The sequence below is a fragment of the Agelaius phoeniceus genome, chromosome 23 (genome assembly GCF_051311805.1).
Source record: "Agelaius phoeniceus isolate bAgePho1 chromosome 23, bAgePho1.hap1, whole genome shotgun sequence".
Classification (NCBI taxonomy): Eukaryota; Metazoa; Chordata; class Aves; order Passeriformes; family Icteridae; genus Agelaius; species Agelaius phoeniceus.
The window spans coordinates 5,298,861-5,325,537 of record NC_135287.1 but is presented as its reverse complement, the minus strand read 5'-3'; the positions used below and the strand labels follow the sequence as shown (position 1 = coordinate 5,325,537).

The 26,677-nt window shown below is 43.6% G+C and overlaps 1 long non-coding RNA gene across 1 annotated transcript; it reads right to left on the bottom strand.

Annotated features, from left to right (window-relative positions):
• Positions 1–6,204: 6,204 nt before the first annotated feature.
• LOC143695641 (uncharacterized) lies at positions 6,205–25,602 on the bottom strand. The gene is made up of 2 exons (XR_013185056.1): positions 17,453–25,602; positions 6,205–11,773 (listed from the first exon to the last, which is right to left on the bottom strand). It is a non-coding gene; the product is annotated as an uncharacterized LOC143695641 (long non-coding RNA).
• Positions 25,603–26,677: the final 1,075 nt, after the last annotated feature.

Here is a 26,677-nt window from a genome sequence, read left to right as displayed (position 1 = left end):
AAAGAGCAGGGGATGTAAGTGAGGAGGGATGCAACCAAAGAGATCACAGAGCCCCAGCATGGTTTGGGTTAGAAGGGACCTTAGAGCTCATCCAGTTCCACCCTGACACCTCCCATTATCCCAGGGTGCTCCAAGCCCAACCCAACCCAGCCTTGGGCACTGCCAGGGATGGAACAGCCCCAGCTCCTCTGGGCACCCTGTGCCAGGGCCTCCCCACCCTCCCAGGGAGGAATTTATTCCCAACATCCCATCTAAATCTACCTTCCTCCAGCTTCAAACCATCCCTTGTTGTGCTAGCACTGCATGCCTTTGGAAACCCAACCCAAAAGAGGAGAAAAATAGGGAATTCAGGAATCAAATGTAAGCTTACTAAGCAGTGAGTGAAGGGTGGCACAAATGCAAGGATTAGGTTCTCACCTGACACACCCCAGTCTGGCTGAAAGAGCCTCAAAGTACCTAAAGTAATTTTTATTCTAGAAAAGCACCTAAAGTAATTTTTATTCCATAAAAGGATCTAAAGTAATTTTTATTCTATAACGGGATCTAAAGTAATTTTTATTCTATGTCACTTCCTTAGTCAAATGTAAACTTAACTTCAAAGTTTTTAAGTTTAAAACTTAAAAACACTGATTTATTTTTTAACAAAATCTTAAAAAAAAAAAAAATTTAAGATTTAACACCAAATTCATTACAAATCTTCCCTTTCAGATCTAGGTTCATTCCAACCCAACCATCAACTGGGAAATAAATCCCAGAGAGGAGGCTCTGAGCAGGCACAAAACAACACCCACCTTCAGCCTAAACAACTGAATTTGCACATATTTTGTGCTAAAAACCAAAGGAAAATACAATAGCAGTGTCTGTCTTGGTTCCCCAGCTCCGTGAGAGGATGCAAGGAGACAGATTGCTCCTCCCTGTGAACCCAGGCTGCCTCAGTGTGCAGCATCTCTTAAAATTCAGGATGTTAAAGCCCTTGTGATAAACACATCTCTGCAGCCAGAGGGATTTTTAATCTCCCTTGATTTACAGGCATTTCATTGCATTTGAGTATAACTTATTTTAATAGCATGGTGGAAATTGCAGCAGGGGCTAATTAGAGCAACGAAGTTAGTTAGGTTTGTGTGCATTTGGAAAACAGGCTGCATCTTTCTTAATGGGATAATCTAAATGGATCACCCTGACCTGCAGAGTTTTCCCTGTAGGTACCAGGACTCTTCTGCACTTCTCTGAATGAGGTAACTCCCTTGGAATTAGGGGACAAAGATAATTTATCCCTGGGAGGGCCAGATCCTACAAATCTGTGGGCAACTCCCCTTCCCACAGAAATAGTGGGAGGTCTGGGCAGCTCAGAACCTGGCAGAAATGAATATTGAGGAAAAAAAAAAAACAAACCCTCTACTTTCACTGCCATGTCATTAATAGATGCTCAACGTGCCAGCAAGCCCCACTGTTTGGGATTTTTAAGCCTCACAGTCATGGTCTTAAACTAAATTACAAACCATTAGGCCTCAGCCAAATCTGACTTGCTTCAGCACCACCAGGCTGGTTTGAATTTTTCTCAACTTGAGGTCGTAGTCTACAACTAATTCAAAACACATTGTGGAGGTCAACAAACCTGTCCCTGCCTCTCCCTCTTGTCTAATCCCTCAAGGTGAGTTCTCAGACCCAATCATCCTTGGATCCTTCTCTATAAAAAAGTGGAGCAGCCATTTTTGGGGTACAGAGTCGTTTTCACCTGAATTTTAGGGTGAGGTGAGTCACATCCTACAAGGAGAATTTATTTCAAAGAATTTATTTTGAAGGAGAATTTATTTCTGCACGACCAGATGGGAGGAGCAAACAAAGGATTGACCAAACACCATTCTGCTCTCTGCCACCATCATCTGACCTTCCCAAGCCTCTGTGGGCCCAGTTCTAAGAAAATTACCTGACTTCCAACAATTTAAAGGAAGAAAGGGAAAACCATTCCTGTGTTCTGCTTTTCCAGGGTTTCCCTACCTCACACTGGAACAAGGAAAAGTCCACCTGGGCTCAAGATAAAAAAAAACTGGGGAGCATCTTTGATCCCCTTTGAAATTTCCACAGAAGGATTTCATTTAATTTTCCAGGCTTCTTTGCCTTTCTCCTGCAATAATGGCTGATATCATTTAGTGCAAAGCACAACGACAGCCATTAAAAATGGTTATTAGTCTGGAACTGCCTTCTTAATAGGAAACACACATGCCACACTCTGGGAGTTCAATGTTTTTTAATAGACTTGGAGGTAAATGCCACTGTGACCCTTTTTCTTCGGGAGGGAGGGAGGCAGACACACAGGAATACGTTCCTTGGGCTGAGATTTTGCCCTTAGGCAGAGCCTTGGGCGGGAGGTGGAGCAGCTCCAGCGCTGCTCTGGGGAGGGACAGAGCCTCTGAAATGCTCCTCTGAGGATCTGCAGCTCTGCTGCAGGGGAGGAGGATGCATTAGCACTGCAGCATCCCTGCTCAGCTGGTGCACCAGCAGACTGACAGCCTTCTCCTCCCTCTCCTGCCTCCTCCTCCTCCTTCCCCCAGGCGCAGCAGGACCTTTGCAGGGCTGGGCTGCCCTTCAAAGTGACCCTGGCAAGGCTCAGACAGACACGGGGGCTGTGGGTTCCTGGCACTTGGGCTGATCCCGGCTCCCCCTGCCTCCCAAACGCCCCTTCTGGAGCGAGGGGTGCTAAAAATTCCTGCCTTGGGGAAGAGTAAGACTGGATTTCCCAACCTTCAGCAGGATGATGGGGGACTGCACATCGACATTGAGCAGTAACATCAGTAAGAGCTTTCTGTATTTACTCCCCTTCTCCTTTATTCCACATCAGCATTGAGCAGTAACATCAGTAAGAGTTTTCTTTATTTACTCCCCTTCTCCTTTATTCCACATCAACATTGAGCAGTAACATCAGTAAGAGTTTTCTGTATTTACTCCCCTTCTTTACTGCACATCAACATTGAGCAGTAACATCAGTAAGAGCTTTGTGTATTTACTCCCCTTCTCCTTTATTCCACATCAACATTGAGCAGTAACATCAGTGAGAGTTTTCTGTATTTACTCCCCTTCTCCTTTACTGCACATCAACATTGAGCAGTAACATCAGTAAGAGTTTTCTGTATTTACTCCCCTTCTCCTCCCACACCTGAACCTGCTGTTTGAAAGCAGAACTTGGGGCCTTTTAATTGAAAATAGTAAAAGCACCATCCCCACTGCAGTGTGAGGAGCTGGGGCTGCCTTGACCTGATGGGAAGTCTCTAAATCCACAGCACATGTGAAAACACATCCAGTGTTTTCAGCTCTTTAGCTCACCCCCTTCCTCAAAGCCTATTTCACCAAGTGGGAATTTGATTTGCACTGTCAGGGAACCTCCAGTGCCTATCTGATGTTTGCATTAGGGTTTGTTGTTGTTTTTGCTCCTTTCATCACCTTATAAAGGCCACACAATGATTGCGTGATGCTGACACTTTTGACAGATGTAACATATGTGCAACAATATTTATCATTTATTTAGCATGCTGGGTAGAGAGGCTGGCAGGGCTCTGCCATGCCTGACTTAAAGGCTGCTGGCATTTCCATGAGATAAAACCCCATCATGCAGGGGGTTAAGAATTCAGGCATTTCAAATCGCATCAGGCTGAATCATGATTCAAATCAGAAAAGCCAGTTTTTGGTTCACTAAGGGCTGACAAAGTGGGGCTAGGGGGAGGGTCAGGAGGAGCAGGAATGGATGGCAGGTCACGAATCTCTTCTTGCTCTATGACCAGGCTAATGCAGTCTGGATTTGCAAATAACTGAGGGAGAGGGGGGTTCTGCCCAGCTCAGGAGAGCTCCTGCATTTTCAGAGGCGCCCATCTCCTGCCTTGCTGCTCCAGCCAGTGTGGGTGGGAGCAGACAGCAGCCAGTAGCCATCCTCTCTGAAGGGCCCACTGCAAAGGGTCTGACAGCTGCATTTGAAGGAGCACACGCCTGCCAGGCACGGGAATTCTGCTCTGCACTGAGGTCCTGCAGCTCACGGGAGCAGAGAGGCAAATCCGTGCTGATGGAGAGAGGCAGCAAGGCCACGGCAGCCAGAGCCCAGGTCGAGCTCAGGAGCTCCACATCCAAACCCCCTGGGCTGTCCCAGTGTCTGTCAGGTGTGAGTGACACTTCAGACCCCAAACCGGTGCTCAGTGCAAGCATCCTTCCTTCAGCCATCCTCAAAATCAAGATTTCGCTGACAGGTTTAACGGTAATTTCAATTTGTTTTCATTATTTATTTCCATTCCCGAGGAAAAAGGGATTAAAGACCCCACCCAAACAACCAAGGGCTGCCAGTTTATCCTGACCCTGACTTGCCTGAAGAGTAATGAGAGGAGTCCTTTAACTTCTGCCCAGTTGCAGCTCTCTCTGTTCTCACGGAGCAGCAACATACCACACATTTCATAATTAGGGTGAGAGGCAGAGATAAGGCCATGGGGCTGAGCACATGAAAGGAATGTGCTGGGTGTGGGGAGATGGTGCTGAAAGGAAGGAGAGTTTTGTGTTTTGCACAGGCTGGAAAAGGCTCTGGCAGAGCAGGGTTAGGCAAGGGGGAGCTGCGTGTGCCAGCGGGAAGGAGCACGTGTGGCAGGGCAGCTTCCCCTGCCAGCCCTGCTTTCCAAGGATTAAAGAGAGGCTGGGAAAGATCCCAAAGTCCAGGACACACGTTTAGGAGGAGATTTGGCATCCAGGTAAAAGGAACAAGTGCCCTGCAGTCAGAGGGACGCAGCCAGGGTGGCTGTCCCTGAGTCCTGCAGACCCGGTTCGGGGCAAAGGGAAGATTTGGGATTTTTCCCTCTGACCGTTCTGCACAAATCCACCTCAAGGTAATATTTATGAAGCCCACTCTGCATTCTGGAGGGATTTTGTGTTAGTTTGGTTTGAATAGCCCTGGTTTTGGCAGCAGGGCTGAGGAAACCACACATTTTTACAAGATTCCAAAGTGAAGAGAGACCTCGGCGCTGAGCACAAAGCACACAGCGGTGGCACAGCATTATTTGCTGAGCAAATCCAGAAAAACAAAGCCAGGAAATATGAAAATACAGCAACACAGAACCTGAAAATTCTGATTTTTTAGCCTGGTCTCTGCTGCCTGTGGATGAGGTGACCTTTGGTGGGCCCATCCATGTTTCAGTGCCACTCTTGCTCCTCAGACCTTGGGTTTCTTCCTCTGATTCCAGCTCTGGGCTCTGAGCCCACAGCTCTGGGCCTGCTGCACTCCTGACCTTTGTGGGCACTCACAGCTGCTCCTGAAACACCAAAAAATGTCTGCATTCCATATTTCACCTCCAGCCCACAGCCCTCCCTGACCAAAGAGGAGCCTGAGATAATCTGAATATTGGAGCTGATATTATTCCTGTTAAAATTCCTGGGTGGGAGCAAATCCATATTAACCCTCAGCCTAAAAAACAGCCCATCTGATTTCTTTTTTTTGCTGGTTTAGATATTAAAATTCAGGCCTGGGTATCAGGTGTGGAAGCAGGGAGACTCTCCTTTGTCTCAGATAAAAGCAACTCTCCTGATTTTACACCACTGCAGCATCCCAGGCTTTGTTCCTCACGAGGATCCCTGCCGGTGATAAACCAGGAAGGAACGACCTAAACGTGTTTTTTTTATTTTTTTCCTTTTTAATATCTATTGAAATGCTGTGTTTGTACCTGCCAGCCCTTCTGCTGGGGTTTTGCTCCTCCAGCAGCAGCAGCCTCACTACAAAGTGCTCCCAAATCCTCCCATTTTCCTAACAAAAGCAGCACATGAACCCCCTCCATAAATGGTGGGGAGCATTTTCCTAAAATCAATCAGCCTCTATTATTCACTTGAAGGCCAATCTCATTGTCTACTTCTTCCTCCGGAGGCCGATTTCTGCCAGGTAGAAAATTAAGTTTCCTTTACTTTTCTTCCCCTACACAATTTTTCAGTGTTTCAGCACCGTTGTTCGGTGTGGGAAAGCGACTTCCTGTCTCAATAAACAAGTGCACACAAGGCTTTGCTGGACACATAATGGGCTCTTTTTTTTTTTCCTTTTTCTTTCTTCTTCTTCTTTTTTTTTTTTTTTTTTTTTTATTTTATACAAAAATCATTCCACACTTAACACATCAATGAAGCCACTTAAGCTCTACTGCATCTGAATTAAAGGGGGAATTGTGTGATCAAAGAGTGTGAAGGAACCACACATGGAGTTCTTCAGACACTTTACTTTTGTTACATTTGATACATAACAAACCCAATAAATATGCTTATCCCAGTAGCCCATTTCATTATCTCATATCCTTATGTTTAAGAGCATTTCCTTGAAGAGCTGCTCTTTCTCCTTTGTTTTTTCAGCATCATACTTTTGAGGCGGCTTATTTTAAATGAAGATGCTAAAAAGAGAGAAAAAAAAAGAATTTATTCCTTTTTTTTTTTTCTCTAGGTGTGCTCAAACAAGACGAAAAATCCCCCTCCACTGAGTTTTTCCCTGGATATATTTATTCATGTGAAAATACAGGCATTAACCTCAGTTATTGCAGGTTATTAGAGACAAGACTTGCACCAGGATTGTTTCCTAAAACTCTTCACAATTATTCTCCCCAAATTCATCCCTTTCTCTCCACCATAGATCGAATCACTTGGAAAAAATACGGATTTTGTGTACATTGATGCTTTCAGTGCTAAGAATAATTACCTGTTTGCAGCTAAATCATTAAAAATAATGAAGATTGGAGCCTGCCCTTTTTTCCCTGTTGTTTCACATGGAAGTGACCAATTTCTCTGGCCAACAAAGGAGCTGCAAGGTCTGATTTTTGGGGGAATTGCTGATTTTTTGTGGCCAGCAGTGACATGTGGCTGGTCAAAGAGCTGTCAGAGCTGAGCCAAAACGGGACCTTGTTCAATGAGCTGGAGGTTTTGGGGGGTGATTTTTTACCCACAGATGGACAAACCCAATGGTTCCGTGAGGAATCTCCATTTCCAAAAGGAACTTCAATGGAATTCCTGCTGGAAATTGCATGGCCAAAACGATATTTAACCCGTTCTACCACAAATAACCATGGCAAAACCATCCACCAAACCTCCAGGATAACTTATTTGGGAGGGAAGGACGGGTGCTTTTAGCAGAGCTGGTCATTAAAAGGCATTTCAAAAATGGAATTTTTTTTTGTTTTTCCCAGCTTCCCCTCCACTTTCCCCAAGGGGTTGTGACAGAAACGCTCGAGACAGGGGGTTCTGTGTCCCCTGGAATGGTGAGATCAGCCCCTGGTTGCTGCCACACACAAGATTGGCTCCTTTTTCTTTTCAAAAAAAACAAAACTGAAGAAGAAAATGATCCTGCCTTAAAATCATGGACTGAACTGAACACATCCAAACGTGCAGTAGGGAAAAAAAGCACCTGAATCACCAGAAAAAATCCCCAAAAAAACACCCAAAAAACCCCCTAATAAAATATATTTTCTGCTCTGTTTAATTCTTATCAGTAAATATCTTTACAAATATGCTTTTGTGATGAGCACAGCCTGGTTGGAGCTGCCTTTGTTTCGAGGCTTCCCAAATCAAAACAAGCAAACAAAACAACCCCTGCCAGCTCCTCTCCTAAGTAGGGCACATCCCCGACCCCATCCCAGCCTCAGCAGCTCCCAGCCAAGCCCAGAGAGGTAAAAATTTCAATATTTCACCCCAACCATGAGCTGGAAATTCTATTTGTGTCTCAGAAACCTCCAACGCTCCAGCAATAGACGCTTGACCACTAATTTGGGATTTTTATCCACGAAACAGCTCCTGAAATCAGGGAAATCTGGGGCAGCATCATCAAGAGGGACGGACATAGGAAGGTGATTTTGGCACCTGGGGTTGAGGAGGAAAATCTGGTAAAAAAAGCTCAAAGAGAACCAAGAATTTCAAAAGGTAGAAGGCAATGAGAAGTTTTGGGTGTTACTTTCCTAATTCCTTTTCAGACTCAGGATTGCAGCTGACACCAGGGTGTGGAACTGCTTCGGGTCACAATCCTGCAGCGATATTTAATTGAATTTCTACCAAGAAAGCAGGGAAAAGAGAACCAAAACCCAGCAGCCAGGCTGCTGCTAAAAATTAATGCTAAAATATCAACCCAAAGTGCCACCCTCCCCCTTTGGTTGTGGTGCACTTTATTTATAGGAGTGGGATCCACATAGAAAAGAAATTTTCTACATTTCCCCTCCTTCTGTTGCCTTTTTTTTTTATTTTATTTTTTTCCTCTCTGCAAATCCATACTGGTCATTAAATCAAGAATTGAGGAAGTTTTTAGCAGCAGCTGGGGGATAAAATCTTGCTTTAACTCCTTTAATGCATCCCATTTATTTAGGCATTTAGACACTTCCACGCCTAAAATGATCTGCTTGGAACAAATAGGAAGGACAGAAAACATTCAAAGTATTTTTAAAATGTTCTTTTTTTACCCCCCCATAATTGAAATCCTCATCCAGTTTTGGATTTCTGCTTCATTTTCTGAACAGGAGCTTTTAAAGGTGACTGTGCTGGGCGTGGTTCTAATCCTTTTTTTTTTGCTCCTGAGAATAAACATTTTGGGGAAATTAAAAGAGAAATAATCAATTAATAGCCTTTAAAACAGCCTGATTGCAAGAATTCGAGGGAAAAAGTGCAAAGGCTGCAAAACTTGCCTGCAATCTTTGCCAAAACACTTAACTGGTAATGAAAAAAAGCAGCATTTGGGTTTTTTTTTATTTTTTACAGATTTAATTGAGAAAAGAGACCTCAAAGACCCACTGATGCTTCCCTAAATCACTGCAGACATTAATTCTGGCAACACATTGTACCCAATGATTAAACCAATTCCCCAAGCAGAAACTTTTGAATCTTGATGGAAATTGGGAAGCAAATTTCAAAAAGGAAGACGTGGATTTTTTTCAATGGGGCCGTTTGGTTTTTTTCCTGCTGCATGACATAAAGTTTCCCTCATTGTCTTAATCCAATTTAATTTCAAACCTGCCCTGGGAGAAGCCTGAAAAAATTAGAAAAGTTGGCTTAATGTGCGAATTAAGGTATTTCTATGGATTTAACAACCCCCCAAAAAAATCCACCAGGTGGACAAAGCTGATCCTCCACTGGTTTTGGTGTGGAAAGGAAGATTTATTTCAGTTTTTGAGCTGTTTCTGACAGTGTAAGTGTAATTGGAAATTCCACATTTCCCCTGCTGGTTTACAATGGATCATTTGAGTTCTTAAGTCCAAAATTCTTCTTTTTTTTTTTTTTTTTTAAGCTGTAGCCACTTTTCCTCATACAGGAAAAATCTAATCAGGAATTGGGGAAGCGCCTTTCACTAACACTTCCTAATTCCAGATATTTTTAGGCCCCTGAAGATGTTAATCCTGCAATTATTACAGAAATAAACTGGTTTGCACAACAGTTCTTGGCAGAAAGGGAATTCCAGCTTTTGCTCCAATATGAGAGATTCCAGGAAAAACCTCCCCACCAACCTCAGCACAAAAATAAAGGAAAAATAAAGGAAAAGAACAATTCCAGGCCAGGCTGGACTAAGGGAGTCAGATCCAGGGTGAATTTATTGATTTAGAGGGAGCAGAAACCTTAGAGACACACACAATGTCCCTTTCCCTAAAGGAAAGTTATAAATTATTCCATTCTGGAAATAAATTCCTCATAATTATAAATTATTCCATACCGGAAATAAATTCCTCATAATTATAAATTTTTCCATTCTGGAAATAAATTCCTCATAATTATAAATTTTTCCATACCGGAAATAAATTCCTCATCCATCCATGGCTGAAAATCAGACCTAAAATCTGATCATTTTAATTAAAATTAAAATCTGCAGGTCGTAATGAGATTAAAATGATTTGTACTTCAGAGAGGAATAGTGAAAGTAGAGAAAAATTCAGATTTTTTTTCTTTGAGGAGAAAAATCCCAACCAGATCCTGGATTGCCAGGATGGCACAGCTGAGATGTTTTGGTATCCTTCAATAAAAAATAAAAATTGGCACCACACTGTCCTTCATAGATACCCCTCAACTCTCCAACTACATTTTCCAAGTGCTTTACACTGCATTTTAACTGATTTAAGAGAAAATAATTCAAAATACAGTGTTTTAATGCCTCTAGAGAAAGGTTTTGGCTGTTAGCACTGAAATAAGAATGGGAAAAGGTGGAGCCACTTAACCTTCAGTGGAGCTCCTGAAAACACTGGATTTTGCATTAAAAAGAGCCCAGAAATGGATATTTTTAATAAAATAAATGTATATTTGATATAATAAATAATAAATATTAAATTCATAATAATAAATAATAATTAAAATGCATTATTTCAGTGCCTCTAGAGAAAAATTTTGGCTGTTAGCTCTGAAATAAGAGTGGGAAAAGGTGGAGCCACTTAACCTTAGTGGAGCTCCTGGAAGCAATGGATTTTACATGAAAAAGAGCCCAGAAATGGATATTTTATATAACATTTATATAATAATAATTAAAAGGCATCATAAGAAATGCATAATAATGAATAATAATTCAAAATGCATTGTTTCAGTGCTTCCAGAGTAAGATTTCAGCTCTTAGCACTGAAATAGTGAGAAAAGGTGGATCTGGACCTTACTCTTCAGTGAAGCTCCTGAAAGCAGTGATTTTGCATGAAAAAGAGCCCAGAAATGGATATTTTTTATAACATAAATGTATATTTTATATAATAATGTATTAATACATGAATAATAGTAAATAATAATTCAAAATGCATTGTTTCAATGCCTCCAGAGAAAGATTTTGTCAGTGAAATAAGAGTGAGAAAAGGTGGATCTGGACCTTAACCTTCAGTGGATCTCCTGAAAACAGTGGATTTTGCATTAAATATCCAGAAATGGATATTTTATATAACATTTATATAGTAATAATTAAAAGGCATCATAAGAAATGCATAATAATGAATAATAATTCAAAATGCATTGTTTCAATGCCTCCAGATAAAGATTTTGGCACAGAAATAAGAGTGAGAAAAGGTGGATCTGGACCTTAACCTTCAGTGAAGCTCCTGAAAACAGTGGATTTTGCATGAAAAAGAGCCCAGAAATGGATATTTTTTATAACATAAATGTATATTTTATATAATAATGTATTAATACATGAATAATAGTAAATAATAATTCAAAATGCGTTGTTTCAATGCCTCCAGAGAAAGATTTTGTCAGTGAAATAAGAGCGTGAAAAGCTGAATCTGGACCTTAACCTTCAGTGGAGCTCCTGAAAGCAGTGATTTTGCATTAAATATCCAGAAATGGATATTTTTAATAACATTTATATAATAATAATTAAAAGGCATCATAATAGATGCATAATAATGATAATTCAAAATCCATTGTTTCAATGCCTCCAGAGAAAGATTTTGTCAGTGAAATAAGAGCGAGAAAAGGTGGATCTGGACCTTAATCTTCAGTGGAGCTCCTGAAAACAGTGGATTTTGCATGAAAAAGAGCCCAGAAATGGATATTTTTTACAACATAAATGCATATTTTACATATTTCATGGAGCAAAAAGACAAGGAGCTCTCTCCTTTTGCTACTCCTCTCGCTTCCAGCAGGGCCTGGGCCAGTGCAAGGGAAGATTTGCAGCCCAGGGTGTAACTCATGATGAGCTCAAGGGGGAATCTGAGCTGTGGCATTTGAATTTCAGGCGAATTCAGAGGTAGGAGAGTCCCTCTGTTCTGGCTGAACTTTAGATAAGCACACGCTGTGCCATGGCTCTGCTCTCCTCACAGCATTCCTCGAATTTTCACTGCAGTAGGAGGAAAGGGAGAGGGGAAAAAAAAAATAAAGAAAAAAGAAGAAGAAAAAAAGGAGAAAAGGGAAAAAAAATGGGGGGAAGAGAGAGGGAAAAGTTTGGTTTCCAGGAGTTGTTTCATTGTGTGGATACCCAAAGGCCGGGTTCAATCAAGGCCCAGCTGCCTCTCACACAGACAAAGCTCCTCCAGGACCTTCCTCACCCTCCAAAGGATATTTTTGGGGGTTTTTCCTGGGATTCCCTCCCAGGACAGGCCTTTTCCTGAGCAGGAATCTCTTTCACTTCCACTTTGGAGGGAGATGGAGGCTCCAAACCCCAGGGATGCGCTAAAAACTCGGCCTTGAAGAATCAGCTGCTCCCCACAGGCCAGGGGGTAAAATAAATAAATAACCCTGAAGGAGATGCTGAAACAATTTCAGTAAAGATTCCTGACTGAGGTTCCTCATTTTTTCTGCTGTTCTGAGGGTTTTTCATGTCCTGACCATCCCCAAATAAATCCATTTCCATCCACCCAACTGAAGCTCCAGTCACTGCATTTTTTGGTGTCCACAGGGTTAAAAATGCTCAGAAATCCACAGAGCTCAGCCCCACTGCCCTTATTTTCTTGATCCATCACCACCTCATGTTGCAGAAATAGAACTAAAAACTAAAATATAACTAAATAAAAAATATAACAAAAGTATAAGAGAAAGATATGAGAAATACAAGATACAAGAAATATAAGATATAAGAAATACAAGATACAAGAAATATAAGATATAAGAAGTATAAGATACAAGAAATATAAGAAATAGAACTAAAAAATAAGAGTCTAGAGACAGTGAGATAAATGATGCACACATCAATAGACAGCAACAATTAATTAGATACAGCTGATAGATGTTCTCAAGTAAAACAAATATCAACTCCCAGAGATTTAGTTTTCCCCTTGTACTGTGAGATTTGATCAATTAATCTTAGTTAGAATGCCTTTTTTTTGAGAAAACCAACCAGCACTTGAATTTTTGAGCAAGTTCATCCCTTCCTTTGCTAATTCCCACGTAGCCTCTTCTCCTCCTGAAAGTTCATTTTTTGCTCTGGCATTTTGGCTCCCATTTTGTTTCCCAGCAAAGCCACCCAGCCAGACAATAACAGCAAAACCTATTCCCTCCTCACCAGATAACACCCATGTCTCGGTACAGAATTCTCAGGCTGTAAATCAACTTGAAAAGCTAATTTAAGGATATTCACTTGCACTATTCAGGGCTGTACAAACATTCCAAATTCCAATTTTTCATCAAGACATATGTGAGCATTTAAAAGGGACTTAAAAGAGCCATTTTGCAGCTGAAGGGAGAAGATCGAGCTCCAGCCTTTCATATATTTTTTCCCCCCTTCCGACAAGATTATCATGTAATATTAATACAAAAAAAAATATATATATATATAATTTCCAGTGCTTCTGTGTATTTATGAGGTCCTAAGGGATGGCAGAGCTCCTTCAGCCCAGAGGAAAGCTGGGGGAATCTGCAGGAACCATGAGAGCGACCCTTGAAACATCAAATGCGCCACGGAATCCGCCGGGCCGGCGCAATTTCTTGCCCCGATGCCGTGGTGTTGGTTTTCACTGTATCTGCTGCTTTAATTGTTTCTGCCTGTTCAGCCCTTTGTCTGCCCAAACCCCCTCGCCTTAGGGAGATTGCAGAATCAAAAGGTGGGACGGGGCTTGGGCAGGAAATGAGCGCTGGTGGCGCGGCGGAATTAAAGGAGAAAGTTCAGGAGTGGCTCTAGGAATGGGCAAATTAATACAAATTTTAGGGTTGCTCCCTCTCCCTCCACTCTTGGTTTTTGGTTTGGTTTTTTTTGGTTTTTGGTTTGGTTTTTTTTGGTTTTTTTTTGGTTGGTTTAGTTGTCACTAATCCAAATAAACCTCAGGAGCCCTGGGTTTGTGACTCTGGAATCTCTGGAATTAAAGGAAAAAGTTCAGGAGTGGTTCTAGGAATGGGCAAATTAATACAAATTTTAGGGTTGCTCCCTCTCCCTCCACTCTTGGTTTTTGGTTTGGTTTTTTTTGGTTTTTTTTTGGTTGGTTTAGTTGTCACTAATCCAAATAAACCTCAGGAGCCCTGGGTTTGTGACTCTGGAATCTCTGGAATTAAAGGAGAAAGTTCAGGAGTGGCTCTAGGAATGGGCAAATTAATACAAATTTTAGGGTTGCTCCCTCTCCCTCCGCTCTTGGTTTTGGTTTGGTTTATTTTTTTTTTTTTGGTTGGTTTAGTTGTCACTAATCCAAATAAGCCTCAGGAAACCCTGGGTTTGTGACTCTGGAATCTCTGGAATTAAAGGAGAAAGTTCAGGAGTGGCTCTAGGAATGGGCAAATTAATACAAATTTTAGGGTTGCTCCCTCTCCCTCCGCTCTTGGTTTTTGGTTTGGTTTTTTTTGGTTTTTTTTTTTGGTTGGTTTAGTTGTCACTAATCCATATAACCTCAGGAGCCCTGGGTTTGTGACTCTGGAATCTCTGGAATTAAAGGAGAAAGTTCAGGAGTGGCTCTAGGAATGGGCAAATTAATACAAATTTCATATTTTAGGGTTTCTCCCTCTCCCTCCGCTCTTGGTTTTTGGTTTGGTTTTTTTTGGTTTTTTTTTTTGGTTGGTTTAGTTGTCACTAATCCAAATAAACCACAGGAGCCCTGGGTTTGTGACTCTGGAATCTCTGGAATTAAAGGAGAAAGTTCAGGAGTGGCTCTAGGAATGAGCAAATTAATACAAATTTCAAATTTTAGGGTTTCTCCCTCTCCCTCCGCACTTGGTTTTGGTTTGGTTTATTTTTTTTTTTGGTTGGTTTAGTTGTCACTAATCCAAATAAACCTCAGGAGCCCTGGGTTTGTGACTCTGGAATCTCTGGAATTAAAGGAGAAAGTTCAGGAGTGGTTCTAGGAATGGCTGGATTAATACAAACTTTAGGCTCCTCACTCTGTCTCCGCTCTTGGTTTTTTGGGGATTTTTGGTTGCTTTTGTTGCCACTTCTCCCCCATAAACCCTGGATTTGTGAGTCTGGAATGAAAGGAGAAAGCTCAGGTGTGGCTCTAGGAATGGCTGGGTTAATACAAAGTTTAGGGCTTCTCCCTCTCCCTTTGCTCTTGGTGTCTTGGTTTTTTTGGTTTTTTGGGTTTTTTTGGTTGGTTTTGTTGTCACTTCTCTAAATAAACCCCAGGAACCCTGGATTTGTGACTCTGGAATTAAAGGAGAAAGCTCAGGAGTGGTTCTAGGAATGGCTGGGTTAATACAAATTTTAGAGCACCTCCCTCTCTTCCCGTTCTTATTGTTGTTGGGTCTTTTTGGTTGGTTCTGTTGTCACTTCTCCCCACAAACCCTGGACTCATGACCCTGGAACTGATGGAGAAAGTTCAGGATTGGCTCTAGGAATGGGCAAATTAATACAAATTTTAGGGTTTCTCCCTCTCCTCTTGTCATTGGTTTCTTTGGTTGGTTCTGTTGTCACCAATCTAAATAAACCCCACAAACTCAGTGTGTGTGACTCTGGAGTTAAAGGAGGAAGTTCAGGAGTGGCTCTAGGAATGGCCAGATTAACACAAATTTAAGGGCACCTCTCTCTCCCCCCCTGTTCTTATTGTTGTTGGATTTTTGGTTGGTTCTGTTGTCACTTCTCCCCACAAACCCCACAAACTCTGGGTGTGCGACTCTGGAATTAAAGGAGAAAGCTCAGGAGTGGCTCTAGGAACGAGTAAATTCATACAAACTTTAGGGTTTCTCCCTCTCCCTCTGCTCTTTTTGTTGCTGTTGGTTTTTTGGGGGGGATTTTGATGGATTTTGTTATCACTGATCCAAATAAACCCCACAAACCCTGGGTTTGTGCCTCCACCCCATTGATGGGAAGCTTTGCCTGTGCTTTGGTGCCACCCCAGCCCTTCCCACGTGGGAGCTTGAGGAGACAGAAAGAGGCACAGGGAGCAGCACTCGGGTCCCTGTTTTTGGTGGGGGAGCGCAAAGTGAGCTCCCAAAATTCCTTACAACGCCCATGGCATGCTCCAGGAAAATAAACAGAGCTGGCACCGGGATCTGTGCAAGGAATTTTATTTTTTCCCCCCTTTTTTCAGTGCATTCAGTCCTCCTCCCCTCTGCTGTCTCTCCCTTTCCCATTTTTTTTTCCCCTCTCATCTCTTTGGACAAAAGTTTCCACAATCAGAGATGCAAACACCAAGCAAGGAGGATATGTACTTAAAATGCCACATGGCCAATAAAACCTATTTTACAGCAGATCTCACCTTTTACAAGCAAATTGACCACTGTAAGGGAAAAAAAACAACAAAAAACCAAAAAACTGGCCCAAAATCCTGGTAGAAAACAGCTCCCAACACCCCAAACCTCAATTACAGCTATTTCAACAATTGTCTGAAAAATACCAAGATTTTAAAAATCAAAATAATAATACTTAGGAAAATAAATAAAAAGAAAATAAATAAAAATAATAATAATAGTAGGAATTTCAGTATCCAACCAAACCAACCAAAAGGTACGAGGCCAGAGATTTCAGGAATTAATTTGGGTTAATTCAGATGGCAGAGATGAGGTAGGCAAAATAACAAGCAATTACCTTTTCCTGCCTTTGAAGAACAATGAACTTGGGAACTGGTCCAACTTTAGAAAGAGTGATTACTGATTTTCTGCTCAGAGAAACCTCTCCCTCCCCAAGACATGCAACACATGTGTACATATGTACTTTTTATGGCCATCCACTTATCTGTAGCCCATAACACTTGCAGGATTAATTAAAGATAAAATTCAATTATTTATTACATACCCTGCTAATTATTTTTGAAGCTCCATAAAGAGAGCAGGAAAAGCTGCCCAACACAAGCCATAATTAAGCAGAAAAGCAGCATTTGTGTGGTCACTTGGCCAATCCAACATGCAAAACATTTATCATTTAACCATTTCCTTTATATTGTGCACCAGCCTAGAAGGGTTTGAAAGCCGGGCAGAATGACAAATTCGACTTAAATCGAATTTTGAGGAGGGGAATATCTATTTCTACGAGTTTCGACAATCACTTTAGTGGATAATAAGCAACGTTAAATAAAACATGTAGCTAAATAGGCATTAAAGGCCTTTTACATACTTGGAAGAAAAGAAAACAGTTTTTTTTCTCTTTTTTTTTTTCTTTTCCCCTTTTTTTTTTCTTTTTTTTTTTTTTTTTAATGCTGCAGACTGCAGGCATTTTGGTCTATCTCTGTCAAGTGCAATTCTTTCTTGATGAATGACAAGGTACGATAATAGGCTGCCGTTACCAGGGCAACCAGACAGCAGAGCTGTGTGCCTTGAATTTTGTCATCTGAAAATGAAACCAGAAGCAAAAGAAAAGCTGAGAATCGAGCGACAGATTAACTCTGAGGGGGGGGGAGACGGGGACTGGCGGGGGGAGAGGGAGCACAGGAGGAGGAGGAGGAGGAGGAAGGAGAGAGCAAGGAGGGGGAGAGGGGGGGCTGCATTACAGGCAATTAAAATTACTGTAATCTGCGCTCGCCCTGTGTGTGTCTGGCTTGCAGTTGCAGCTAGAATTTGTCAATAAGCTTCCAGCTCTGTTTTCCTCACCGTTCTCTTTGTTCCAGTGATGTTTGAGGGGGGGTGGGAAAAGAAAAAGCTTTTAAAAAGTCCTTTTCAGGGCACTCACCTTTACCAGCAGCGCTCCCGGTTGCTCCCAGTCCCACCCGGCTGGGAGCTGAGGGTGGGGATGCAATGCTCGTTTCATTTTGTCCAAAGGTCCAAACCTTCAGTTTGAACTTGAAAAAAGGATTTTGTACTCCTGGCTCACATCTTCAGGTCTCGTTGGGCTGGACAGGATCTCCTCAGCCCGAGAATTCCCCAAGGATTTACCCCAAAGGCTTCACCTGGCCCTGGGAAAATCTCCCCGGAGCCCTCACCTCAGCCGCCTGATTCTTGAGCAGAGCCGTCCCCACGGGAATTGGTTTTGTCTCACAGGGACAAAGTTGGGGACATTCAGGCCAAGGTTGGAAGCAGAAGAGCTCAAGAGGGGGCAGTTCACCAACTCCAACCTGGCATCAAATCTAAACACCAGGATCTGGGCTTGGCTCAGCTTGGCTTTATGGAGATGAGCTAAAATTCTCTTCTTTGTACCCATAAATTCCAATCAAACACAATCAACACACACACACACACACACACACACACAAGCCTTGGGTTTATAAAAAAATACCCAAAATGCCAAGTTTTAGCTGTAGATGCACGATGTAAATGGCTTCAAAACTCAAAATATTCCCAGCTGAGCCACTGATTTATTCTGGAATTGTAGAATTATGGGATGTCCTGAGTTGGGAGGGAGGCACAGGGATCATCAAACCCCACCTTGTCCCAAAGCTCCTGGGGAAAGAACCTCTTCCAAACACCCAACAAAACCTGATCAGATTTAACACCACAATGGCTGGGTCTGGGCTCTGTGCAGATGAGCTAAAATTCTCTCCTTTGTACCCATAAATTCCAATCAAACACAATCAACACACACACACACACACACACACACACACAGACACACACACACAAGCCTTGGGTTTATAAAAAATACCCAAACTGCCAAGTTTAAGCTGTAGATGCTGGGTGTAAATGGCTTCACAAACTCAAAATATTCCCAGCTGAGCCAAAAACTCTGCCTGCCCAAGCCCCAGGAACTAAACCTGTAGCAAATTTCCTCAGTTCTGTAACCTGAGCCCTCACAATATTCGTGTTTCACCCTCTTCCATTCCCTCCAGAGATTTTTACAGATGTCTTCTCTCCCTAACCTCCTGGGCTCGCAGATTAAACTTCACTCCTGCAGTTTGGTGGAAGAGCTGTTGATAAAATAAACCTCCTGTAATTTCTCTGCAGCCCCTCAGGCAAAACTCCCCGCGATCCTTGTGCGGTGTGGGTGAATCATTAGCGCTCCTGCACCTCAGAAATCGGCATTTCTGCCAAGCTGGAAGATGAGGAAACCACCACAGAGAAAAATCTGCCTGAGTCAGAGCCTTTGAAGAGTCCACAGGACTCTCTCCTCCTCCTTCAGCTTGGACCAGGCTTTAACAGCACTTGAAAAAAGGGACTTTGGATTCCTGGCTCACAATCTCAGGTCTCATTAGGCCAAATTTCTTCTCAGCGAGCTTTGTCTGAAAACACTGATTTAAAACGTATTTAATTCAATTAAAAAAGAATGCAAAGCAATAAATGTTGCCTAACCAAAATTACTCCACCTTTGCACAGGAAAATTACGCTCTGAGCGTGTCAGTCATAGAGATGACATGTTCTGGAAATAAAAATTCATAACCCATGCATGTTTTTACACGGGCAAGTCAGTTACCTGATTTTTAAGGTATCTAAAGGAAGAGATCATCCCTCCTTTTTCTCCACAGTCTAATGGGTTATAAAAGAATGACTTAATTTTTTTGGCATCTTGACCGCCTTTGAATATTTTCCATGGAAGAAGTGATTTTTCTCAATATCATCACTTCTGTGATTGGCTTTTTTGCCGTGGCAAGCCCAGGACGCTTCGGTTGTGCTGATTTATTTTTGCCTGGCTGTCACCCCGGGCCCGTGTCCGCGTGGCACCAAGGAGAGGAGCCCCTGCTAGCTCTGGCAGCAGCAGCCTCATTCCACAGGGGCTAATTAGCTCTGGGTGTTTTGGGAGGGAATGTGGCAATTCACACATTCACACAAAGTTTTGGGGCTGGATCATCTCCACGTTCCAGCCGAGCTCCTGCACAGGTAGCAGGAAGCCAACACTTTGGTTTTTTTGGGGTTGAAGGACTGATCTGGCTGCTCCTCCAGTCTCCATCCAAGCAAGTGGTCACCAGGGCAATTACAAACCTGTGTTTATTGCCAGCTGTTTCCCAAACCCTGCATTTGAAAGTTGGCTTATTCCTCCTTTTCCACTCAGTTTTTGAGAGGCAGCAGGAATCTGCGCTAGGATTTGTCACCAGCTGCATTTACAACATGTGAAGGTGTCACTGCTGATGATCTGGTAACCCCCAGATTGGTTTTGTCCAATGCAAAAAGGGATTTTATTAAGGGATTTGTTGTATTTAGGGTTTTTTTAAATTTCCTTTTTCTATTATTTCCTTTTTTTTTTTTCTATTTCCCTTTTCTATCCTCTCTGCATTCTCCTGTTTGTGCATTGTGAGAAAGGAAGAAAATGAGTTCTGCTTTATTTGAGTGGCTAAAAATCAGGAGATTTGGGGAACATATTAAACTCCAGCCTTTCTGCAGCTACTACACATCAATTCTACTTTTCCCCATCGTGTAGCACAGGTGCCTTTCACCATTTGGGAAGTCTCATGGCAGAACCGTGAAAACCATTTGGGAAATGCTCCTTGAACCCTTGGGTAATGCTCTGTTCAACCTTGGGAAATGCTCCTTGAAACCTTGGGAAATGTTTCATGAAACTTTGGAAATGCACCTTGAAACTTTGGGAAATGCTCCCTTAAACCTTTGGAAATGCTCCTCAATACCTTGGGAAATGTTCTTTGAAACCTTGGGAAATGCTCTGTTAAACCCTGGGAAATGCTCCTCAAAACCTTGGGAAATGCTACTTGAAAACTTCAGAAATGCTCCTTGAAACTTTGGAAATGCTCCTTGAAACTTTGGGAAATGCTCCCTTAAACATTGGGAAATGCTCCTCAATACCTTGGGAAATGCTCTGTTAAACCTTGGGAAGTGCTCCCTTAAACCTTGGGAAATGCTCCTGAAAACCTTGGGAAATGCTCCTGAAAACCTTGGAAAATGCTCCTGAAAACCTTGGGAAATGCTCCTTGAAGCTTTGGGCAGCCTTTCTATCTGCTTTGGTCATTGAAAGCAATCCTGTTAAAAGAAATCATCAACGTATTAATAATTTTGACTAATTCCACGCTGCTTTTCTCACAGCTGGGTGAGGCAGTGTAGAGCGCAGCCACCACGGTTATTTTAAATTTGGGGCTGAATTAAGGCCTCAGAGCTGTCTTAACCCCCACCAGACCATCCTGATTTTTAATCTCCCGCGTGTTAACTCAAGCCGAGGCTGAGTTACGGCTCCTTCCTATCCCTGATGAGCAGTGGCAGAGCAAAAGCTGGATTTGACTCAGCCCTGTGCATCCATCAGCGGCGTGCCAGGCAGGTTCCAGTCCTGGAATCCTTATTAACAGTGGTGATGGAAGAGGCCCCTGGAAAAGAGCGGGGTTTTCAAACACCTCCACGGGGAGGTGACAGCTCAACAAATCACCTTTGGATTCGTGAGCTCAGCAGATTGTTCCTGGAAGCTGTTGAGAGAAAATAAATATGGAAAACCACAATGTCATTTTTAAGAGTCGCTTTTCAGAGCCTGACCACATTTTAAGTATCTGCTAAGTGATGTCCTTTCTCCTCCCCTGCTCCCGGCCAAAACCAATGTTGTATCAATCTCCCGACAAAGACAAGCTTGACGCTGGGGTTGCAGACACCAAAACAAATACCACCTACAGCCCTCGTGAGTCACTCAACTCATGTGATTAAAAACAAAAAAAATAATAAAAAAAGAATTAAAGAAAGAACAGCTCAACTAATTGTTAATCTGTGAGACTCACAGAAAGGAAATAACTCAGCGAGGCTTTTCCCTTTGTGAATGACTCGGTGTTCGAGGGAGAGAGGATGAGTTATAAATGTGAAATAACACAGCACATCTTTATAAAATAAATGAATTTTGCTGGGCCCAAACCCACCCTGCATGGTCTGACCCCACGGGCAGCCCCTAGAAGAAGCGCCTCTGGGGAAGTGCAAAGCTTCCTTTCATTTCCATGGGGTTGGATGGTCCTGCACTGAATCACAGAATCACAGAGTCACAGAGTCACAGAGACAGTGAATCACAGAATTAATCACAGAATCGTGAGGTTGGAAGACACCTCCAAGATCATCGAGTCCAACCTGTGCCCTCACACCTCAACCAGACCACAGCACCCAGTGCCATGCTCAGTCTGTTTTTAAACACATCCAGAGATGGTGATTCCAGCACCTCCCTGGGAAGAGCATTCCAGTGCTTTATTATTCTTTCAGTGATTTTTTTTTTTCCCAATATCCAACCTATCCCTTCCCTGCCATAGCTTGAGCCTGTGTGCTCTGGTTCTGTCAGAAACCAACCCCACTGTCTGCACCTCCCTTCAGGAAGGTGTAGAGAGCAATAAGGGCACCCCTGAGCCTCCTCTCCTCCAGGCTGAGCAGCCCCAGCTCCTTCAAACGTTCCTCACAGGGTTTGTGTTCCCAACCCCTCTCCAGCCTTGCTGCCCTCATTTGGGCAGGTGAACCAGATCCACCCCTGAGTTATTGACCCTGAAATGTCAGCACAGCTTCCAGACCCCAGCCTGCTGCCTTTGGGAAGCCCTGGGTGCTGGCAGGAGAAGCTTTGATGTCTTTGCACCTGTCTGTCCTCCTGTGCTGCTCTCTTCCTCCTCGTGGAGATCCCTTGGCTCAGCAAACTTCTCCAAGCGTCCTTCCTGAAATCTGCCTCAGGGATGAACAGAATGTTTAGTAAGGACTGGGCAAAATGGTTCTTTTGGAGAGAAAGATAATGCTAAGCTTGTATCCATGGCATCTGGGTTTTCTGGTTATGGGTACATTAAAATGTATTTAAATACTGGTATTAAATGAGAGCTTCTTGCTCTGAGTGCAGTTGTCCAATAAATTATTTCAGAAATGGCTTCAGACTTTTGCAATAATCGGTTTCTGGCAAGCAACAGGACTCTTAAAAGAACCACTTTATCATTCTGAGGAGATCATAAATGGGAGTTAACTCCTAGATACGGTCGTTTGCAAAACCATCAGAGGTAATAACAAAACATGAGCCACTTCTAAATGGACTGCAGAGGAGGAAAAAACCTGTCACCAACCCTCAGCAGGCCAGCAAATGCAGGCAAAATGTAATGTACCCTGCAGCCCAGCAGATCCCCTCTCTGTCAGCTGCAGCTGGCACAGGAGAGTTTTTCTCTTTGAGAAGAATGCCAGAGCTGTCTGGTGGGCATCATCTCCAGTGGGCACTGGGAACTCTGTGATCCCAGCCCTGCTTCTCCCTTTGATGCCATTTTCAAGTTTCGCTTTCAGCCTTCTGTTCTCTCCAACAAAAGAACAAACAAGTCTCTCAGATTTTTATATTTTTTTTTTTCTCCCCCAAAAAAAAGCCATTGCTCGTCAACCTCGAACCACTTTCTGCAGAGGGATTCTTCACAGGAGCACAGAGCCAGGAGGGATTTTCTCCTGCTCGCAGTGGCTGAGGGGCAGGTTGGTTACTCATGCACCATATCCCGAACGGTGTCACTGCTGACTCATGGTGACACAGGCATGGTGACAATATGGGAATTCTCACTCTCAGATCTCAAATCTCTGCTCTCTGTGACCAGGGACAGGACCAGCATGGTGAAAATATGGGAATTCTCACTCTCAAATCTCAAATCTCTGCTCTCTGTGACCAGGGACAGGACCAGCATGGTGAAAATATGGGAATTCTCACTCTCAAATCTCAAATCTCTGCTCTCTGTGACCAGGGACAGGACCAGCATGATGAGAATATGGGAATTCTCACTCTCAGATCTCTGCTCTCTGTGACCAGGGACAGGGCCAGCATGGTGAAAATATGGGAATTCTCACTCTCAGATCTCAGATCTCTGCTCTCCGTGACCAGGGACAGGACCAGCATGGTGACAATATGGGAATTCTCACTCTTTGAGGGCCCTCAAATCTCTGCTTTCCCTGACCAGGGACAGGACCTGAGGGAATGGCTGGGAGGGGTATCAGGGGATTTTTAGCTCAGCTGGGAATATTTTGAGTTTATGAAGCCATTTACACCCAGCATCTACAGCTAAAACTTTGCAGTTTGGGTATTTTTTATAAACCCCAAGGCTTTTGTGTGTGTGTGTGTGTGTGTGTGTGTGTGTGTGTGTGTTGATTGTGTTTGATTGGAATTTATGGGTACAAAGGAGAGAATTTTAGCTCATCTGCACAGAGCCCAGACCCAGCCATCGTGGTGTTTAAATCTGATCAGGTTTTGTTGGTTCTTTCCCCAGGAGCTTTGGGACAAGGTGGGGTTTGATGATGCCTGTGCGTCCCTCCCAGCTCAGGACATCCTATAATTCTACAATTCCAGAATAAATCAGTGCCCAGCAAAATGATGAGCCAAAACGAACCCGTTACCCATGGAAACACACAAAAACCACCCCTCAGACACTCTGGATTTGGGGACTCCTGATGGAGAGCTGAAGGCCTGGAGCTGACAGAGGAACCCAAATATTTGGGGTATGACAAGAAGCAGCTTTCCCAATTTCACTTTCTGTTTTCACAACAGTTGGAGAGGCTCCTGCACCTCCAGTGGGGAGTGGGTGGGGGGTTAGGAGAGCTGCCACTCTTTGATAAGTAGGGCACTCCGTTATGAAAGATTAAGGCCAGAGATGTGGATGCAGCTGAGTGTAAATGAGACTCCCAAGAGTGAAGATCAAAGTTGGGAGGGAAACCATAGTAAAGCATGAAAACCAAACTTCCTGCCAGGAACTGAAGCATGAAAGGGCCGTGGTGACTTTCAGCTGAAGGCCTCGCTGAAGGCTTTTGGGGGGAGGTCTCTGTGCCAAGGTTGGATGGTCCTCACTGGAAGCAGATGGGGAAAGAGGGGTTCCTGCATGTCCCATGAGAAGAATCAATTCTGCAGGCTGGGGAATGGTGCTAACAAAGCCAGACAAGATACAGCTTTGATATTTCTTGGCATTTTTCTCCTACAAATATGAAGACCACAAGACTTTAAAAAAAGCCCAGAGGGTTCTTGTCTGTGTGTAGTCATGTAAACCACTGCTCATCAGAGAGGCTTTCTGGCCAAGGAATTAAAGCTGTTTCCTTCCTGGCCCCATTTGTTAAAGATTTTGTCTCTGCTGTTTCAGTACATCATAACTGGCTGGGACTTCACAGGATGGGAGAGGAGAAATCTCTGCCACAACAAGGTGATAGCCATGAACACTCATCTGGTGCAGGAAAAGAAGGTGCACTGGCCTCAATTCCATATTCCCTTTATCACAGGAACTCTGCACATGTTGCTACCTTGGCCAACTCCCTCACTCTCTGAATGACTTCATGTGAAATTTCGGGTAAATCCTTTAATTTCCCTGTGCCTGCAAAAGATGAGGGGTTTAAATAATGACTGTACTTACCCTATAAACTGCAACTCAGCCATTAGATCCACCTCATCTGAGCATCTGATAATCTCTTGCTGCTTCCCACACTGTGAGCATCAAGCTTGTGGAAATGTGGCCTGGAAGGAGCAGGAATGAGGTCTGTGCTCGTGCTCAGGTCAGAGGAGCAATAAAGGGAACATGGAGGAGCTGCTTTGGCAACGGTGCTTCTCACTTCCAGATCCCAGCCTCCTTTAATTAACTTTTCTAAAGTATGTGAGGAAAGAAGGGAGGAACACCGAGCTCTTCTCGTGTGCTCTGACTGCAGCAGAGCTTCTCTCCAAGGCTATTTTCAGCAGCTGCTGCTCATGGCAGCTCCCAGTGCAGGGGGATTAGGGCTGGCATCTCCCACTGAATGTGCCAGCGCTGCTGCCTGCACCACCACCTCTCAATTTGGGGTTAAAAAGGACGGTTTAAGGTGCTTGCTGAGCAGCCCTGGGCAGCTGTAGGTGAGGGAGCTCTGCCCTCCTTTGGATTTGCCCTGTTCATGCCCGGGGACAGTGGCCTGCTCCACAGCTGATGCTGGCCAGCTCCTTCCCTTTCACAGGGTTTATGGTGGGAGACAGAGCCTTGCTGGTTTATTTTCCCCCTTCCCCACAGTTTTCTCCTTCAGTTTTCCATTCCTCACCATATCTCTCATCAGGTCTCTCCCCCCCTCGATCTCCCTTTCACACTGGGCACAAGTGAGGAGTGAAGTTCCCCATCCCTCCACCCCAGCTCTGTCCATCCCCAGCCTGTCCCAACCCCAGGGGCTTCCCCTTGGTCACTGAGACCCTGCAGCAATAAATTGGGCAGAACTGGCCAGGGCTGAAGTGCCCAGCAGTGGAGAGCAGGGGATGTGCCTGGCTCTGCAGGAGCTAAACCACAAAATTCACAATTCCTGGGCTGGAGCTGAGTAAAGGCTCTGGGTTCTCAGCCAGGGAGCTGGGTCAGGCTCAGTTCTGTGCTGCTGCATTTCCAGCCCACCTTTAGCTGTGAGCAGAGCCACAGCCTCCTCACACCTTCCCCTCTGGCAGCAGGGCCAATCTCTGGGATGAATCCCCACCCACAGCCCTCCTGATTTTGCTTCCACCACTTCTCCCCAGTGCTCTCCCTCCTCCCATCCCTGCAGAAAGCAATTCCTGACTGGGAGCCCAGCATCCAGCACCTTCCAGGAGAGCAGGAATATTTGTATCAGCAATTCCTGACTGGGAGCACAGCATCCAACACCTTCCAGGAGAGCAGGAATATTTATATCAGCTGGGGATTGAACCAGATTATGTTTAGCTTTAGTCCCCTCTTTCAGAAACAATAATGTTGTGAATAATCCTTTTATGTTCGTACATCTTGTATAAATATCTGAAACATGAAGAAAACCAAGGAGAGGAGGGAATTCATCAAGGTGGACAAGGGGAATGTCGCTCTGAGGAACAAAGGGGCTGCTTAGGAGAGTTAAAATTGGTTTATCCCATTACTTTTTCTTTAGAAAGAAACCAGGGGAAACTAAATCTAAGGAAATTTTTCTGAACAATGGTGGGTATTAGTTGGTGGAAGCATATTCCTGAGGAGCTCATGGGAGCATTAGTGTGTTAGTTCAGCTGCCCTAAAATATGCATGATAGTTTTTCTTCCGTGTTTTACTGCAAAATTCCTGATCAGGCAGGTCCAAAGTCTGGAATCAATAGTAATTTTTCAATAGAGTTCCATGGATTTACAGGCAGGCCC